Consider the following 20,498-nt stretch of genomic DNA (forward strand, 5'->3'; position numbering starts at 1 on the left):
TTAATACCAGAGCATCCACTATCTCTGCAGCTACCTCTTTTAAAACCGTAGGATGCAGGTCGTCAGGTCCAGGGGATTTGTCGCCACTTACTCCCATTAATTTCTCCATCACTTGTCTTTACTTATACTGATTTCTTTAATGTGGAGATGCTGGTTGGACTGGGGTGGACAAATGTGAGAAGTCACACAACACCAGGTTATAGTCCAACAGCTTTATTTGAAATCACAAGCTTTCGGAGCGCTGCTCCTTCGTCAGGTGAAGTGTTCTTCACCTGACGAAGGAGCAGCACTCCGAAAGCTTGTGATTTTAAATAAAGCTGTTGGACTATAACCTGGTGTTGTTTGATTTCTTTAAGTTCCTCATTCTTTCTAGACCCTTGGTTCCCCGTTATTTCCAGAATGTTTTTTGTGTCTTCTACCGTGAAGACAGATACAAAGTATTTATTTAATGTCTCCGCTATTTCCTTATTCCCCATTATAATTTCTGCCTCTAATGGGCCCACGTTTACTTTCACTAATCTCTTCCTATTTACATACCTATAATAACATTTACAATCTGTTTTGATGTCTCCTGCTAATTTACTCTCATATTCTTCTTTCTCTTTCCTTATCAATTTCTTGGTCCTCCTTTGCTGAATTCTAAAAGTCTCCCAATCCTCAGGCTCACTGTTCTTTTTGGCAACATTATAAGCCTCTTCCTTTGATCCAATACTATCTTTAACTTCTCTTGTTAGCCACGGTTGGACCACTTTTCCTGTGGGGTTTTTGTGTCTTAAAGGAATGTATATTTGTTGTAAATCATGTATTAACTCTTTAAATGCTAGCCATTGCTTGTCTACCATCATACCTTTTAATGTAGTTTCCCAATCTACCTTAGCCAACTCACCCCTCATACCTACGTAGTTTGCTTTGTTTAGATTTAAGACCCTAGTTTCGGACTTAACTAAATCACTTTCAAACTCAATATAAAATTCTATCATATTATGGTCACTCTTCCCTAAAGGCCCCTTTACTGCAAGGTTATTAATTAACCCTTTCTCATTGCACAATACTACATCTAAAATAGCCTGTTCCCTAGTTGGTTCCTCAACATACTGATCTAGAAATCTATCTTGTATACTTTCCTTGAACTCGTCCTCCACATTATTACTGCAAATTTGGTTTGCCCAGTCTATATGTAGATTAAAGTCCCCCATGATTACTGTATTACCCTTGTTATATGCGCCTCTAATTTCCTGATTTATACTCTGCCCTACATTACAACTACTGTTTGGAGGCTTATAAACAACTCCGACCAATGTTTACTGCCCCTTGCTGTTTCTTAGCTCCACTTTAGTTAAGTATCCTGGAATATTTAGTTCCCAACCTTGGTCACTTTGCAGCCATGTCTCCGTAATGGCTATTAGATAAAACCTATTAATTTCTATCTGTGCTATTAATTCATCTATTTTGTTGCGAATGCTTCACGCATTCAGATATAGTGCCTTTAGCTTTGACTTTTTTCTATTTTCCTCTGATGTCACCTTAGTCACTGATACCCTATTACCTTTGTTTCTCTCTCTGTCCCTTCCTGACCCACTCTGCTTATTTTTACCCAAAACTCTGCTCTGCTCTAGAGCCTTGATATTTCCCTTGCTGCTTTTAAATTTACTCTTTCCTGAATCCTCCCACACCAGCCCCCTCCCCCACTTAATTAGTATAAAGCCCTGTCTACTGCCCTAGTTATTCGATTCGCCAGGACACTGGTATCAGCCCAGTTTAAATGGAGCCCGTCCCAACAGAACAGCTCTCTCTTTCCTCAATACTGGTGCCAGTGGCCCATGAAGTGAAACCCCTGCCTTCCACACCACTCTTTCAGCCACGCATTTAACCTTCTAATCTGCTTATCCCTATGCGAATTGGTGCGTTATTCAGGTAGCAACCTGGAGATTATTACCTTTGAGGTTCTGCTTTTTCATTTGGATTCCAACTCCTCAAACTCTCTCAGCAGAACCTCATTCCTAGTTCTACCTATGTTGTTGGTTCCTATGTGGACCACAACAACTGGATCCTGCCCTTCCCACTCCAAGTTCATCTCCAGCTGTTAGGAGATGTCTTTAACCCTGGCACCGGGCAGGCAACACAGCCTTCGGTATTCACTGTCACGGCTGCAGAGAACAGTATCTATCCCCTGACTATACTGTCGCCTACCACTACTACATTCGTTTTTACTACCCCCACTTGAATGGCCTCCTGTACGACGGTGCCGTGGTCAGCTTGCCCCTCCTCCCTGCAGTCCTTTTTCTCATCCGTCCATGTAGCAAGTACTTTGTACCTGTTGGACAAGGTCAAGGGCTGAGGCTCCTCTATCACTATATCCTGGTTCCCCATCCTGACTCGCAGTCACACCCTCCTGTCCCTGACCATTGACTAACTCTGACGTTCTACTTAACCTAAAGGGTGTACTGCCTCCTGAAACAAAGTGTCCAGGTAACCCTCCCCTTCCCTGATGCATCACAATGTCTGCAGTTCTGACTTCAGCTCAGCAACTCTGTGCCGAAGTTCCTCGAGCTGCAGGCACTTACTGCAGATGTGATTGCTTGGGATCTCATTGGTCTCCACCAACTCCCACAGAGACGACACACCGCCTGCACTGCCATCTCTATTGAACCTTATTTTATTTATATAACTAGTTACAGTATTTATTCAAATGATTATTTTTTGTTTTAATTTTTAGTTTAAATTAGTTAATTTAGTTTAAGTTATTAATTCAATAAAGTTATAGTAGTTAATACTCTCCCAGTTCTGAATTTAATCCACTTACCTAACCTAGAGAGCAAAAGAGCTGTAATACTCACCAACCAATCACCTACTTGTTGTCCTGTGACATCACTCCTTGTTTTTTTTGTTGTTTTTAAGTCGCCGTTAGTTCCCTTTAAGCCTCCGCCTCCGCAGCTCCCGCTCGGGTCCACGCTGAGTCCTGGGCCTTCTCCGGTGCTCCCTTTAAGCTGCCGCTGCTCCCGCTTGGGTCTGCGCTGTGTCCTGGGCCTTCTCCGGTGCTCCCTTTATGCTGCCACTGCTTCCACTCAAGCCCGTGCTGTGTCCTGGGCCTTCTCTGGTGCTCCCTTTATGCTGTCGCTGCTCCCGCTCAGGCCCGCGCTGTGTCCTGGGCCTTCTCCGGTGCTCCCTTTATGCTGCCGCCTACATTGTCCTAGGTCCTCGGGGGAGTGTTTGCTAGTGCTGTGGGGGAGGGTTAAAACTAAAATGGCAGGGGTTTGGGAACCTGTGCAGGGAGACAGAGGAAAGGAAAACAAGGATAGAAGCAAAAGACAGAAAGGAGAAAAGCAAAAGTGGCAGTCAGAGTAATCAAGGGTTTAAATCAAACATGGCCACAGTAAATAATAATTCTAAAAGGTCTAAGAGTTTAAAAAAAACAAGCCTGAAGGCTTTGTGTCTTAATGCGAGGAGCATTCATAATAAGGTGGATGAATTAGCTAGGCAAATAGATGTAAATGGATATGATATGATTGGGATTACGGAAACATGGCTCCAGGGTGACCAGGGCTGGGAACTCAACATCCAGGGGTATTCAATATTCAGGAAAGACAGGCAAAAAGGAAAGGGAGGTGGGGTAGCATTGCTAGTTAAAGAGGAGATTAACACAATTGTAAGGAAGGATATTAGCTCTGATGATGTAGAATCTGTATGGGTAGAGCTGAGAAATACCAAGGGACAGGAAACATTAGTGGGAGTTGTATACAGACCCCCAAACAGTAATGTGGAGGTTGGGGATGGCATTAAAAGGGAAATTAGAGATGCGTGCAATAAGGGCGCAGCAGTTATCATGGGTGACTTTAATCTACATATAGATTGGGCTAACCAAATTAGTAACAATACTGTGGAGGAGGAATTCCTGGAGTGTATACGGGATGGTTTCCTGGACCAATATGTTGAGGAACCAACTAGAGATCAGGCCATCTTAGACTGGGTATTATGTAAAGAGAAAGGAATAATTAGCAATCTTGTTGTGCGAGGCCCCTTGGGGCGGAGCGATCATAATATGTTAGAATTCTTCATTAAGATGGAGAGTGAAGTATTTGACTCAGAGACTAGGGTCCTGAATTTAAATAAAGGAAACTACGATGGTATGAGGTGCGAGTTGGGTAGGATTGATTGGGGAATGTTACTCAAAGGGTTGACGGTGGATGGGCAATGGCAAACATTTAAAGATCGCATGGATGAACTACAGAATTTGTTTCTCCCTGTTTGGCATAAAAATAAAGCAAAAAAGTTCAATCAACCATGGCCAACAAGGGAAATTAGGGATAGCATAAGATCCAAGGAGAGGACACATAAATTGGCCAGAAAAAGCAGCAAACCTGAGGATTGGGAGCAGTTTAGGATTCAACAAAGGAGGACAAAGGGATTAATTAAGAGGGGGAAAATAGAGTATGAGAGTAAGCTTCCAGGGAACATAAAAACTGACTGTAAAAGCTTCTATAGATATGTGAAGAGAAAAAGATTGGTGAAGTCAAGTGTAGGTCACTTGCAGTCAGAATCAGGGGAATTTATAATGTGGAACAAAGAAATGGCTGACCAATTAAATACATACTTTGGTTCTCTCTTCACAAAGGAGGACACAAATAACCTCCCAGAGATGTCAGGGAACATAGGGTCTAATGAAAGGGAGGAACTGAAAGAAATCAGTATTCGTAGGGAAATGATGTTAGGGAAATTGACGGGATTGAAGGCCGATAAATCCCCAGGGCCTGATAATCTACATCCTAGGGTACTTAAGGAAGTGGCCCTAGAAATAGTAGATGCATTACTGGTCATCTTCCAAAATTCTATAGAGTCTGGAGCTGTTACCATGGATTGCAGGGTAACTAATGTTACCCCACTATTCAAAAAAAGGTGGTAGAGAGAAAACGGGGAATTATAGACAGGTAAGCCTGACATCAGTAGTGGGGAAAATGCTAGAGCCCATTATAAAAGATGTAATAGCAGAGCACTTGGAAAACAGTGACAGGATCGGACAAAGTCAACATGGATTTACAAAAGGTAAATCGTGCTTGACTAATCTACTGGAATTTTTGAGGATGTAAGTGGTAAAATAGATAAGGGAGAACCAGTGGATGTGGTGTATTTGGACTTTCAGAAGGCTTTCGATAAGGTCCCGCATAAGAGATTAGCGTGTAAAGTTAAGGCACATGGGATTGGGGGCAAGGTATTGACTTGGATAGAGAACTGGTTGGCAGACAGAAAGCAAAGAGTTGGAATAAACGGATCTTTTTCTGAGTGTCAGGCAGTGACTAGTGGGGTACCGCAGGGATCGGTCCTTGGGCCCCAGCTATTCACAATATATATTAATGATCTAGACAAGGGAACTAGATGTAATATCTCCAAATTTGCAGACGACACAAAGCTGGGTGGGCGTGTGTGCTGTGAGGAGGTTGCCGAGAAACTCCAGGATGATTTGGACAGGTTGGGTGATTGGGCAAAAGCATGGCAGATGCAATATAACGTGGATAAATGCGAGGTTATCCACTTTGGCGGCAAAAACAGGAAGGCAGATTATTATCTGAATGGCAATAGATTGGGAGAAGGGGAAGTGCAACGAGACCTGGGTGTCCTTGTGCACTAGTCTCTGAAGGTAAGCCTGCACGTGCAGCAGGCGGTTAAGAAGGCAAATGGCATGTTGGCCTTCGTAGCGAGAGGGTTTGAGTACAGGAACAAGGATGTCTTGCTGCAGTTATACAGGGCCTTGGTGAGACCACATCTTGAGTAATGTGTGCAGTTTTGGTCGCCTTATCTGAGGAAGGATGTTCTTGCCATGGAAGGAGTTCAGCGAAGATTCACCAGGGCCTCTCTGTCAATCTGGGTATAGTTACGCTCGGCTGCAGTTAACGAGCGTGACGCAAAAGCTATCGGCCTCTCTGAACCATCAAGGGATTTATGTGACAGTACCGCTTCAACGCCGTCGGGAGATGCATCACATGCCAGTCTTATCGGTAGTGATGGGCTGTAGTGAGCCAATACTTCTCTTGAAGTGATCAGGCCTTTACACTTCTGAAAGGCCCGCTTACATTCATCGCTCCATTTCCATGCTACTCTAGTTTGTAGCAGGGCGTTCAGTGGGTGCAGAATTGTGGACAAATTCGGCAAAAACTTATGGTAGTAATTCACCAATCCGAGGAATGACCTCAGTTGCGACACATTTTTAGGCGCTGGAGCCTTAACTACCGCTTCAATTTTGTCAGGGGACTTATGTAACCCCTCTTCATCAATCACGTGGCCACAATACGATATTTGTTTCTTAAAAAACTCACACTTGGGGCGATTGGCTCGTAGCCCATGTTCTCTTAGTCTAGTGAGCACCTGCTCTAGGTTGGCAAGGTGTTCACTGTCATTTTCACCTGTCACTAGGATGTCGTCCAAGTAACACTGAGTCCCCGGAATCCCTTGCAGGACTTGTTCCATCACTCTTTGCCATATAGCCGGAGCTGATGCAACTCCGAATACCAGTCGATTATACTGGTAAAGACCTTTGTGAGTGTTTATCGTGAGATATTTCCGAGAGGATTCTTCAACCTCCATCTGCAAATATGCTTGCGCTAGGTCAATTTTTGTAAAACGTTTCCCTCCAGATAGTGAGGTGAAAATATCTTCTATCCTCGGAAGAGGATACTGTACTATGTGAAGGACTGGTTTCACAGTCACCTTGAAGTCCCCACAGATGTGAACCTTCCTTGGCTCCTCAGACTTATTGTTTAACGTTTTCTTCATGACAGGAACGATGGGTGTCGCCCACTCGCTCCAGTCTACCTTAGTTAACACGCCTGCATTCTCCAGATTCTCCAGCTCTGCCTCGACGGCTGGGCGAATTGCTTACGGTACCGGTCTTGCTTTGAAAAACTTGGGAATTGCATTCTCTTCTATTTTTATCAAGGCGGTTACGCCTTTAAGAGTTCTCAGTTCTTGTTGAAATACCTCTTTAGCGTTAGCCAAGATTTTTCCAGGTGTGACGTCGTCATCCTTTTTACCAGCCACAGTCAGTGCCTGAATGGAGTGCCAGTCTAAACTTATCTTTCTGATCCATTCACATCCCAATAACGGTGGTCCACCATCTTGCAGTATGTACAGATACAATTTCTGTATTTCCTTGCCGTTGTATTCGACAGGCACCCTTATTTTCCCTCTGGGGTATACTTTCTGCCCCGTATTTGTCTTCAAGACAATGGATGTGTCTTTCAAGGATATGTGTGAGAATAGCCGCTCGTAGTCTCGTCGATTCATGATGGTCAGAGCTGATCCTGTATCCAATTCCATTTTGACTTGGGACCCTGCTATCGTGAGGGTGACCCAAATGGTTCGGTGATCCTCTTTTGTGATTACGTTGTGTAGTTTGAGACAGCTTAGTCTCTTGTTCCCGGATTCACTATCGCTCTTCTGGTCTTCGGAACTACTGTCCGTCACCTTTTGTACTTTCCTGTACTTTTCCTTAGTAGTCTTTTTGTTGTCGTTAGTCTTATTCCCGGACCTGCAAACTCGTGCAATGTGTCCCATCTTTCCGCCTTGCCTGCATGTTTTGTCCTTAGACCAGCAGTCCTTCTGGTCATGGGTTGTTCTGCCGCAGCGATAACATTTTTCAAATCCCCGTGTCATTTCATGGGTGCTGTATTCCTGTGGCTTTTGCTGTATTTCCGCAGCTCCCCTTGCTGCTGCTTCGTACGATACTGCCACGCTGAAAGCCTTATCTAGCATCAGCTCTTTCTCTGAGAGTAACCTCTTCTGGGTTCCTTCACTCAGGAGTCCACAGACAAATTTGTCCCGTAGGTTATCTGCCAGTCCTGCTCCGAACTGGCAGTGCTTTGATAGCTTGCGTAGTTCCGTAAGGTAACCAGCATTGCTCTCATCTTTATGCTGATTTCTCTTGTGGAATTTAAATCTTTCTGCTATCAGCAGCTGTGTAGGATTTAGGTGTTCCTGTAGGATATGAACAATTTCATTAAAACTCTTCTCCATCGGTTTGACTGGAGTGATCAGGTTCCGCAATAGGCCGTACTTTCTTGCGCCCATTAAGTTTAGTAGTACCGATGCCTTTTTCTCATTGGCTACTTCATTTGCCTTGCTATATACTTCGACTCTTTCCACCTACGTGGTCCAGTCTTCTATTGCATTATCGAAGGCAGTGATATTGCCAGTCTTCAGCATCTTGGAGATCTAAGATGGCGCCTCCTGCGCTTTGCCTTCTTCCCCGATTGAACAAAATGGCGCCTCCTGCGCTTTGCCTTCTTCCCCGCTGGATTAAGATGGCGCCTCCCGCGCTTTCTGTCTTTTCCGCTGGTGCCAGTGCTGTTGCTGGTGTTTTTATGCCTTGATGGCGATGCCCTATGGTCTTCGCGCGCTTCCCCCCGCGCTGCTGCCAACGCCGCTCTCCGTGGTCCCCGTGGCAAACGGCAGCTCCTCGCGGCTTTCTGCGGTTCTAATTTCTTTTTCATTTATTTTAATTACTGTTCCTATCGTCAGAGCAGACCCTATGGGACACTTCCCTCCCTCTTCTCGGGTCTGTACGCTGCCCGGCTTCGTAGCACCGGCCGCGCCCTGTCTGCTCCACCCTCTCTCTCTCCTCTTCCCGACAACACTGCTCGGCCCCGTTGAAAAGCCACCCAGTTGAGCTCTAGCCCGCCGCAGCCCAGGAAGGATCAGTGTACTACCTGCCACCAGCCCGATTAGCTGGAACACCATAGACTGGATAACCAAGCCCAGCTCTCGACAGACTCTCCTGCAAATCTTCAAATTCGATGAATCAGAGGGCGGTTGCCCACGGTCGATGCCCGTTTCTTCTGTTTGTTTTTTTTTTGCTTTTTGGATTTCTTCCTTCTGGCTTCGACCTCTAATAAATTCGCTTCAGGGATGGATTCCCGTGAGGTGGTGCAGAACTGTAGGTAAGTTCAGATCTGTTCGTCGCCAATGTAACGTCCGTGTGTAATTGAGACACGGACTGCAGAAGTTGGTTATAACAGGTGTTTACTGAATGGAGACAAAACTGGAACTACTATACAAAGTTACTACACAGGCTTATATACAGGGGTGGTCACTACTGGTACTGCAGTATACAGGGGCTGCAGAATATAGTTCCTTCTTCAAGGTACATACACTACATAGGCCATACGGCCCCTCGAGCCTGCTCCGCCATTCAATAAGATCATGGCTGATCTGTTACCTAAACTCCAATTTCCAGCCCAATCTTCATATCCCTTGATTCCCCTGGAGTCCAAAAATCTATCTATCTCAGCCATGAATATACTACTGGGGCAGATAATTCCAAAGATTCACAACCCTCTGAGTGAAGAAATTCCTCCTCATCTCGGCCTTAAATGGCCGACCCCTTATCCTGAGACTATGCCCCCTACTTCTAGACACTCCAGCCTGGGGAAACAACCTCTCAGCATCTACCCTGTCAATCCCCTAGCGCCCCAAATCTCCTGCGTGCTATATAACTGACGTGTCTGTGATGTGTGGTGTTCGATAATAGTGAAGGAATGGAGTGTTTTTTGAAGCGTTAAGTTGAGGGTGTTGATCCCAGGGAAGGAACAAGTAGAGCTAGGAGAAAGAAAAAGAGAAAGAGAAAGAAAGAACATTTATACAGCGCCTTTCACAACTACAGCCAATGAAATACTTTTGAAGTGTGGTCAATGTTGTAATGTAGAAAATGCAGTAGCCAATTTGCGCACAGCAAATATTTTCAAACTAAATCTCTTTCAACTGAAAGGACAAATGAATGTAATCAAAAAAGTTTGATGGCTGTCTTGTTTTGGTATGGTATGAATTTGCAAACTCAGGGAGAAGTGCCACATGGTTTTTAAAAAATCAATTTCGAATCACCACTTCACCATAGTTTCCTCAACCAGCACTTCTAGGTTTTACTGGGCTATTTGGCAGGCTCAGTGAACACAACCTTTATTTGAAAAGGAAGAGCTGCAACCTTTTCATCGTGCGCGTGGAAAGCACAGAGAAACAGTTCAGTGTAACTACATTCCTGTTAGTATGGAACACCAACAACAACAACTTGTATTTATATAGTGCCTTTAATGTAGTAAAATGTCCCAAGGCATTTCACTGGAGTGTTATCAAACAAAATTTGACCCTGAGCCATATAAGGAGAAATTAGGGCAAATGATCAAAACCTTGGTCAAACAGTTGGTTTTAAGGAGCGTCTTGAAGGAGGAAAGAGAGGTAGCGAAGCGAAGAGGTTTAGGCAGGGAATTCCAGAGCTTAGGGCCTCAGCAGCTGGAGGCATGGCCACCAATGGTTGAGCGATTATAATCAGGGATGCTCAAGAGGGCAGAATTAGAGGAGCGCAGATATCTCAGGGGGTTGTGGGATTACAGAGATATGGGAGGGTGAGGCCATGGAGGGATTTGAAAACAGGGATGAGAATTTTGAAATCAAGGTGTTGCTTAACTGGGAGCCAGTGTAGGTCAGTGAGCACTGGGGTGATGGGTCTGTGAAATATCGCTCCTAAAAGTTAAAGATGTAACTCTGGAGCAGTTGTCCAGCTTTCAAATTTCAATTAACATTTTCCTGAAAGAGAGGCAGATGTCTTGCAGGACTTTGCCTGTGTTAAAATTTGTTTGCGGTGGACTTTGTAGCAAAGGCCAAGATTATGCACTTTGGCAGAAAAAAATCAAAGAGCAAGTTATTATCTAAATGGAAAGAAACTGCAAAGTGCTACAGTACAAAGGGATCTAGGGGTCCTGGTGCATGAAACACAGAAGGTTAGTATGCAGGTACAGCAGGTGATCAGGAAGGCCAATGGAATCTTGGCTTTTATTGCAAGGGGGATGGAGTTTCTACAGTTATATAAAAAGAAAAAGGGTGGCTAAAGTGAATGTTGGTCCCTTAGAGGACGAGACCGGGAAATTAGTAGTGGGGAACATGGAGATGGCAAATACGCTGAACAAATATTTTGTATCAGTCTTTACAGTAGAGGACATTAAAAATATCCCAACACTGGACAAACAGGGGGCTATAGGGGGGAGGAGCTAAACACGATTAAAATCACTAAGGAGATGGTACTCGGTAACTTAAGGCGGATAAATCCCCTGGACCTGATGGCTTACATCCTAGGGTCTTGAGAGAAGTAGCGGTAGGGATTGTGGACGCATTGGTGGTAATTTTCCAAAACTCCCTGGATTCAGGAAAGGTCCCAGCAGATTGGAAAACTGCTAATGTAACGCCCTTATTTAAAAAGGGAGGTAGACAAAAGGCTGGAAACTATAGACCAATTAGCCTAACATCTGTGGTTGGTAAAATGTTGGAGTCCATTATTAAGGAAGCAGTAACAGGACATTTGGATAAGCATAATTTAATCGGACAGAGTCAGCATGGTTTTATGAAGGGGAAATCATGCTTGACAAATTTGCTCAAATTCTTTGAGGACGTAACAAACAGGGTGGATAAAGGGGAACCAGTGGATGTGGTGTATTTGGACTTCCAAAAGGCATTTGACAAGGTGCCACACAAAAGATTACTGCACAAGATAAAAAAATCACGGGATTGGGGGTAATATACTGGCATGGGTGGAAGATTGGCAATCTAACAGAAAGCAGAGAGTTGGGATAAATGGTTCATTCTCGGGTTGGCAATCAGTAACTAGTGGTGTTCCGCAGGGGTCAGTGCTGGGACCCCAACTCTTTACAATCTATATTAACAATTTGGAGGAGGGGACCAAGTGCAACGTATCCAAGTTTGCCGACGATACAAAGATGGGAGGGAAAGCAGTGAGTGAGGAGGACATAAAAAACCTGCAAAAGGACATAGACAGGCTACGTGAGTGGGCAGAAATTTGGCAGATGGAATATAATGTTGGAAAGTGTGAGGTTATGCACTTTGGCAGAAAAAATCGAAGAGCAAGTTATTATCTAAATGGAAAGAAACTGCAATGTGCCACAGTACAAAGGGATCTGGGGGTCCTGGTGCATGAAACACAGAAGGTTAGTATGCAGGTACAGCAGGTGATCAGGAAGGCCAATGGAATCTTGGCTTTTATTGCAAGGGGGATGGAGTATAAAAGCAGGGAAGTCTTGCTTCAGTTATACAGGGTACTGGTGAGGCCACACCTGGAATACTGCGTGCAGTTTTGGTTTCCATATTTAAGAAAAGATATACTTGCTCTCGAGGCAGTTCAGAGAAGGTTCACTCGGTTGATTCCGGAGATGAGGGGGTTGACTTATGAGGAAAGGTTGAGTAGGTTGGGCCTCTACTCATTGGAATTCAGAAGAATGAGAGGCGATCTTATCGAAACATATAAGATTGTGAGGGGGCTTGATCGGGTGGATGCGGGGAGGATGTTTCCACTGACGGGTGAGACTAGAACTAGGGGGCATAATCTTAGAATAAGGGGCTGCCATTTCAAAACTGAGATGAGGAGAAACTTCTTCACTCAGAGGGTAGTAAATCTATGGAATTTGCTACCTCAGAGAGCTGTGGAAGCTGCAACATTAAATAAATTTAAAACGGAGATAGACAGTTTCCTAGCTGATAAGGGAATTAAGGGTTATGAGGAGTGGGCAGGGAAGTGGACGTGAGTCTAGGTTCGGATCAGCCATGATCCTTTTGAATGGCGGAGCAGGCCCGAGGGGCCGTATGGCCTACTCCTGCTCCTACTTCTTATGTTCTTATGTTCTTATGTTGCCGTGAGTGTAAAAGAGTATTTGATTGATGGTGCTGATAGCTCTGTTTTGAGAGACAATTTTAAAGCCATGACTCTTGATCAATTCTGGCTCTCAATTTAAAAATGTTCCCTGAGCTGTCCCAAAGAGCTGTTGAAATACTTGTTTACTTCTTCATAACACATCCACGTATAAAAACAAATGTAGAAGCAGCTTGAATGTAGAGACTGATTTGCATTTGAAACTTCCCAAAATCAAATTGAGATTCAACAAATTGGCCGAGATGTCGCCTACCTGGGCGGCTTAAAGGCGGAAGGGGTCGGCGGTGGGGGGGGGTGGCGGGGGAGACCCCACTGCTGCATAGAGCCCATCGATAAATCAAATCTTGCCCTAATAGGCCTTGTTAGGCCCGCCCTGCGCGTTTCCCGGCCCTATTAAAGGGCGCGGGTCTGGTGACATTACCAGATGGCGCGATTATTGCCAGTTTATTTAAAGGGGCTATGGCCCCAGTTACTGTCAGTTGCAAATTGATAGCATTCAGTGCTGTCAGTGTGTGAGTCTCTGCACTATGAGCTTGCAGCACCAACGAGCAGCACCTCGCTTCACAGATGAATCCCTCCATCATCTTGTGGAGGGAGTGAGAGCACGCAGGGAGGTTCTCTTCCCTGCGGACAGGAGGAAGAGGTCTCCCCAGCAGCCAAAGGCAGCGTGGCTGCATATATCGCAGAAGGTTACGGGGCTGTCAGTGGTAGTTCGCACCTGGGTGCAGTGCCGCAAGAGGTTCAGTGATCGAGTAAGACCAGGAAAAGTGAGTATTAAGCCACAATTACCTTGATGCTGCTGTGTATCTCATCACATTCGCACCGCTCTACATTGTCACCCCTACTCCTGCACAAAGCTACACAGCCCAACATCCTTTGTACCTTCAACCATCCCTCTAACTCTATCTACATTATCAGGTCATCATCTTACTATGCAGCCCTCACACTGAGCCTCATCATTATGCAATGACAGCAACTAACAACACAAAAGGAGGCAACTTGGTATTGCCAACCCACTCCATCAAATTATCAGTGTAAAGCTCTATGCCATTCTTTTCCTTACACTCATACCATCACTCTCACTGAACCTTCAGTTCTTTCCCTCCTTGCAGGAAAAGATAGCCCACAATAAGAGGGAGAGGGAGAGAACGGGAGGAGGGCTTCCACAAACCATGTCATATCTGACAAGTGCAGAGGAGGCAGCACTGGAGATCTGGAGTGGTGGACGTTCCGGAAGTGGGGGACGGAGAGAGGGGCCCAGTAGAAGAAGCTGGTGACAGAATGAATTTCCATACAATTGCACACCTTTCATCATTGCCTCATATGGGATGTGATATCAAGACAAGATGAATGCTCATCATGTGGATAATGGTATGTGTCTGCAGTAGACAGCCTGTATATCTAACTGATGTCTTCACTCTCCCACAGGTCCATCAAGAGCCTCCCCCCAATGTCCAGGAGCAACAGCAAGAAGACTCCTCAGAGGAGCCTCCTGCCTCTGAGGGCACAGCGTCACCTCAGACAATGCAACCCAGCACCAGCGCAGAGTCGCACACCTCGGTGGGTATGTCGCGAGATAGAGTAGCGTTGTCACCTGGTGTCTCACAGATCACAACTGAGCAGCAGCAGATGGCGGAGACATTGACAGCATTGGAGACTCCTCGTCGGAGGGCACAGGATTCTCCTAGCTCTGCTCAGCTGCATGCAGACGCTGAGCCTCGGGGGCCATCCAGGAAGAGGGCAATCCTGGAGCTGCAGCAACAAGTGCAGGAGGCTCTAGTACGATAGCAAAATACTGCAGATGCTGGAAATCTGAAATAACAACAGAAAATGCTGGAAAAACTCAGCAGGCCAGGCAACATCCGTGGAGAGAAAATAGAGTCAGCGTTTCGGGTGAAAACCCTTTGTCAAGACTAAAGAAGCACAGGAAATAAAATAGATTAAGAGGCTAGGCTGGGAGAGAACTAAAGAGAAGAGACATTAAGAGGTATTCAAAACGAGACGAGATGGTGATAGAACTAATGGAGACAAAAGACGGCTCTAGATTAGGTGTGAAATGCGCTGGCAGAATGGGAGACAGCTGCCATGTGGGAGAGAAAAAAAAAGTAAGGGGGGGATGAGTTAGATCACAGACCAGCCATGAACTCAATGAATGGCGGAACAGGCCCAAGGGGCTAAATGGCCTACTCAAGTTCCTATGTTCATAATTATCCCAAATTCTCTTAAAGTTCATCTATATGATGGACCTGCTGTCTAGTTTTTTCTGGGAAAGATACATTTTGAATAATAGATTCAGAGAACTGCAGTTACCATTACTTAATATCTAATTTTCCATCTAAAATGGATTTTGGCTGATACATTCACATAGAGCAGGATATAGTCAAGCTAAATAGTGTTTGCTCAGTTTAGAGTACTTAGCTGAAAAACAGATGTAGTCTTTCCTGGATACAAATGTATTTTTCTTCTACATCTCCATTTTAAAACATTCTTATACATTCAGAATAATTTACTTCCAATTCCGCCATAATTTGAGGTAAAATTAGTGAGCATTTAGAAATGCCTGAGTCAATCAAATACAGCCATTGTTATTAACAAATTTAATAGCGCTTTTTGAAGAAGTGGCCTATTGGATAGATAAAGGGAATGCTGTAGATGTAGTGTATTTGGATTTTTAGAAGGCATCGATAAGAGGCTTGTCAAAAAAATTCAGGTGAATGGTGTAAGAGAAAAATGCATCATAATACAAAGTTAGTTCGTGGAAATGAAACAAACGCTTGAATTTTCCTGACATCATCTATAAAATGGCCAGGTGGGACTTTTGATCACCCACATTGTCCCATTCACACTTGCCGCATTGAGATAGAGATAATACTGGCAGAGATAAGGACCAGGAGACAAAGGTTCTAGAAAAAGAACGTGCAGGCAGTCTGGAGGAAGGTGGGTCTGTGCCACCTCGATATCCCCACAAACAGCTTTTAATAATCTCACCACGCTGGCCAAGGCAGGTGAAGGCACTAGTATTCATGCAGATGCTGATGTAATGCTGGAAGCATGATACACCCCTACATTATCCAGAAATGATACATAGTGTAAAAGAAGAAATGAATGAGTACTTACTAGCGGCAAAAGACCTCCATGATCCTCCTCACTGGTGCTGAGGAACTCAAAGACCAAGAATTCAGGGGGCCTAGTCATTTAAGGATCTATGAGTTGGGCATATAGATCTCATGTGCAATTGTAGGTAGATAAAGACATAAAAAAGGCCAATAGAATTTTGTGTTTTATAAATAGAGTCATAAAGTACAACTAACTTATTTACATACTAGCTGGAGTACCCGGCGTTGCCGAGGGAACTGAAGAACCCTCTGACATGTTTATAAAACTGTTTATAAAACTGTTGGGATTGAAGAACTCTTCCTAAGCACCCAGGAGGTGGTTGTTTAACTTAGTTTTCTGTTAATGGGGATCGACAGTAGCCAAAAATTCAAGTTTTTACAGTTTTCCTTCTATGTCACTTTGGAGGTAGCAAGCAGAATTATAATTTTGCAATGTTATCATTGACATTAATGTGTCATGATCATATAATGATTGTGCATTATTGTAAAAAGCAACAACATTTTTGAAATTTTTAATGAGAGGACCACATTCCGCTTAAAAAAAGACTCAAACAATGATTATGATTTAAAAATGCAATTTTCCATAGCCAACCCAGGAGGAAATTGCATGGCTTTGTTTTTTTAAGAGTTTCCGAGATTAGGCATTTTTATTGAGAAAAAATCCTTCGCCAAATGCGCCAACTATTTGCATAATAGATGGACAGGTATTGATGGCGGAGTATATTTTCTTTCTCTACGCCCTTCCCATCGTTACTTGGCAGCACGTAAAATATAGTGGCATTGAAGGAATTTTAATCTCAATAAAAAAAACAAATTGGCCTAGTCTCTTTCATTTTTTTAAGAGTTTCCCAGAATCAGTATTTTTATTGAGAAAAAATTTCTTCACCAAATGCGGCAACTATTTGCATAATACAACGCTGATGGACAGGTATTGATGGCGGAGTATATTTTCTTTCTCTACGCCCTTCCCATCGTTACTTGGCAGCGCGTAAAATATAGTGGCTTTGACGGAATTTTAATCTAAATAAAAATATCAAATTCGGTATAATCTGTATAAAAAATTTTTTCGATTTTGCAAGCGTGTATCATTGCATAATTGTGGTGGATTAATGTTGCACATTAACATGATAACAGCATTTTCTTTAAGTTTCAGTTTGTGTGTTGGAAGGCAGGGGTGCTATATTTTGTTCGGGTTTTACAGTTACCTGTTTTCCTTCCCTAATGATGTCATTATTGGAGAGCCCGTTGTTATGCAACACTTTCTGTTTTTCCTGAGGGTGTTAAAAGAAACAGATTCCTTGATGCACCAACTCTTGAACATGCCACGTACAACTGGCCATGTGAAAAACAGGACGTGAGTACGTTGATGCCAGCAACCTTCAAAGTCTGCCCCTGTGCTTTGTTGCTTGACATTGCAAAATAAATTGTTACAGGAAACTGTCGCCTTTTAAATTGAAATGGCAAGTCATTTGATATCATTGGAATTCGAGGAATGAGAACATCCTCACCTCTGGCGCAGCCTGATATGATGGTAGCCTCAATGAGATTTGGCATGAGCTTTTTGACTGCCAGTCTGGTTCCATTGCACAACTTTGGTGGATCAATGTTTCTTAAGAGCATGATGGAGGTGCCCTCCTTCAGTACGAGTTTGTGAGGAGGTGTTCCTGAAGGCTGCAAATGAGTTGAGTAACTCAGTGGGGTAGTGTACCCCATCAGCACTGTCACAAACAGTATCAACACTTTTATAAATTCGCTCTTGGCCAGGGAGTTTTTGAAAAAGCAGCATGTTGATGTTGTTGACAGTATCATTCTTGGGTGCAAGTATTGACCGTTCACACAGACACTTGGGATCTTTGAAGTGATTGAGGCGGTCTGGATACACCTTTGAGATCAACTCATCAACTGTTCTGACTTGACTGCCACAGCCAGGAGGAATTGTGATTTGACCACTGATGTCAATTGGCAACTTTCCATCTCCCAAATTTAGCAACAGTCAGGTAAAGGATCCTGCCATTTCGTCAACATGCATATGAACATGCATGTTTGTGGTCAAATGGACTGTTTGCACAGCTGGCCACAGATGCGATGCCTTGAGACATGCATTGAGTTCATCTGCTGGTGTTCCTCTGGGGACAACTGGCAGGATTTGGCGGAAATCACCTGCCAGCAACAGGGTGATGCCACCCATCAGCCTATTTCTGCCTCATTGCTGCAGATGTAACGGCCCATCAGATGTGTGGCGATCTCATCATTTTGATTTTGCTGTACAACCCGTTGAAGATCAAAGACAGCTTGGTCACTGCCCTTATGGATATACTTGCACACATATTTGATAGACTTAACTGAGTGGCAGTACTCCACATTGATATGACATTTGAAGAGCCTGGATAGGAGTGGACAATAAGGAACAATCCAATGGTTGTCAACTTCCAATGGCTGTCCTTGCTGTCTTGCTGTATGTAACTGAACCAACCAGGGGGCAGGCAATCTTAGATCTGGTCCTGTGTAATGAGACAGGATTAATAAAAAAATGTCCTAGTAAAGGATCCCCTTGGAATGAGTGACCATAATATGGTTGAATTCCAAATTCAGTTTGAGGGTGAGAGAGTTGGATCTCAAACCAGCGTATTGAGCTTAAATAAAGGAGACTATGAAGGTATGAGAGTAGAATTGACTAAAGTGGACTGGGAAAACAGATTAAAGTGTAAGACGGTACAAGAGCAGTGGTCTACATTCAAGGAGATATTTCACATCTTTCAAGATAAATATATTCCACTGAGGAAAAAGGGGAGTAAAAGAAAAGACAGCCATCTGTGGCTTAGTAAAGTAATAAAGGATAGTATCCGACTGAAAACAAGAGCATATAAAGTAGCCAAATCTAGTGGGAGGATAGAAGATTGGGAAGCATTTAAAAGCCAGCAAACAATAACTAAAAGATTAATTAAGAAAGGGAAGATAGATTATGAAAGTAAACTAGCAAAAAATATAAAAACAGATGGCAAGAGTTTCTACAGCTATATAAAAAGTAAAAGGGTGGCTAAAGTGAACGTTGGTCCCTTAGAGGATGAGACCGGGAAACTAGTGGTGGGGAACATGGAGATGGCAAAGACGCTGAACAAATATTTTGTATCAGTCTTTACAGTAGAGGACACTAAAAATATCCCAACACTGGACAAACAGGGGGCAATGGGGGGGGGGGGGGAGCTAAACACGATTAAAATCACTAAGGAGATGGTACTCAGTAAAATAATGGGACTTAAGGCGGATAAATCCCCCGGACCTGATGGCCTACATCCTAGGGTCTTGAGAGAAGTGGCGGTAGGGATTGTGGATGCATTGGTGATTATTTTCCAAAACTCCCTGGACTCAGGAAAGGTCCCGGCAGATTGGAAAACTGCTAATGTAACACCCTTATTTAAGAAGGGAAGTAGACAAAAAGCTGGAAACTATAGACCAGTTAGCCTAACATCTGTGGTTGGCAAAATGTTGGAGTCCATTATTAAGGAAACAGTAACAGAGCATTTGGATAAACATAATTTAATAGGACAGAGTCAGCATGGTTTTATGAAGGGGAAGTCATGTTTGACAAATTTGCTCGAACTCTTTGAGGACGTAACATACAGGGTGGATAAAAGGGAACCAGTGGATGTAGTGTATCTGGACTTCCAAAAGGCATTTGACAAGGTTCCACACAAAAGATTACTGATCAAGATAAAAAATCACGGGATTGGGGGTCATATACGGGCATGGGTGGAAGATTGGCTATCTAACGGAAAACAAAGAGTTGGGATAAATGGTTCATTCTCAGGATGGCAATCAGTAACTAGTGGTGTTCCGCAGGGGTCAGTGCTGGGACCCCAACTCTTTACAATCTATATTAACGATTTGGAGGAAGGGACCGAGTGCAACGTATCCAAGTTTGCCGACGATACAAAGATGGGAGGGAAAGCAGTGAGCGAGGAGGACATAAAAAACCTGCAAAAGGACATAGACAGGCTAAGTGAGTGGGCAGAGATTTGGCAGATGGAATATAATATTGGAAAGTGTGAGGTTATGCACTTTGGCAGAAAAAATCAAAGAGCAAGTTATTATCTAAATGGAGAGAAACTGCAAAGTGCTACATTACAAAGGGATCTGGGGGTCCTGGTGCATGAAACACAAAAAGTTAGTATGCAGGTGCAGCAGGTGATCAGGAAGGCCATTGGAATCTTGGCATTTATTGCAAGGGGGATGGAGTATAAAAACAGGGAGGTCTTGCTTCAGTTATACAGGGTATTGGTGAGGCCACACCTGGAATACTGCGTGCAGTTTTGGTTTCCATATTTAAGAAAAGATATACTTGCTCTCGAGGCGGTTCAGAGAAGGTTCACTCGGTTGATTCCAGAGATGAGGGGGTTGACGTATGAGGAAAGGTTGAGTAGGTTGGGCCTCTACTCATTGGAGTTCAGAAGAATGAGAGGCGATCTTATCGAAACATATAAGATTGTGAGGGGCCTTGATCGGGTGGATGCGGTGAGGATGTTTCCACTGATGGGTGAGACTAGAACTAGGGGGCATAATCTTAGAATAAGGGGCTGCCCTTTCAAAACTGAGATGAGGAGAAACTTCTTCACTCAGAAGGTAGTAAATCTATGGAATTTGCTACCCCAGAGAGCTGTGGAAGCTGCAACATTAAATAAATTTAA

This window comes from Somniosus microcephalus, chromosome 3 (assembly GCF_052327205.1).
Source record: "Somniosus microcephalus isolate GS21.2 chromosome 3, FLI_Smic_1.0, whole genome shotgun sequence".
In the NCBI taxonomy this organism is placed as follows: domain Eukaryota; kingdom Metazoa; phylum Chordata; class Chondrichthyes; order Squaliformes; family Somniosidae; genus Somniosus; species Somniosus microcephalus.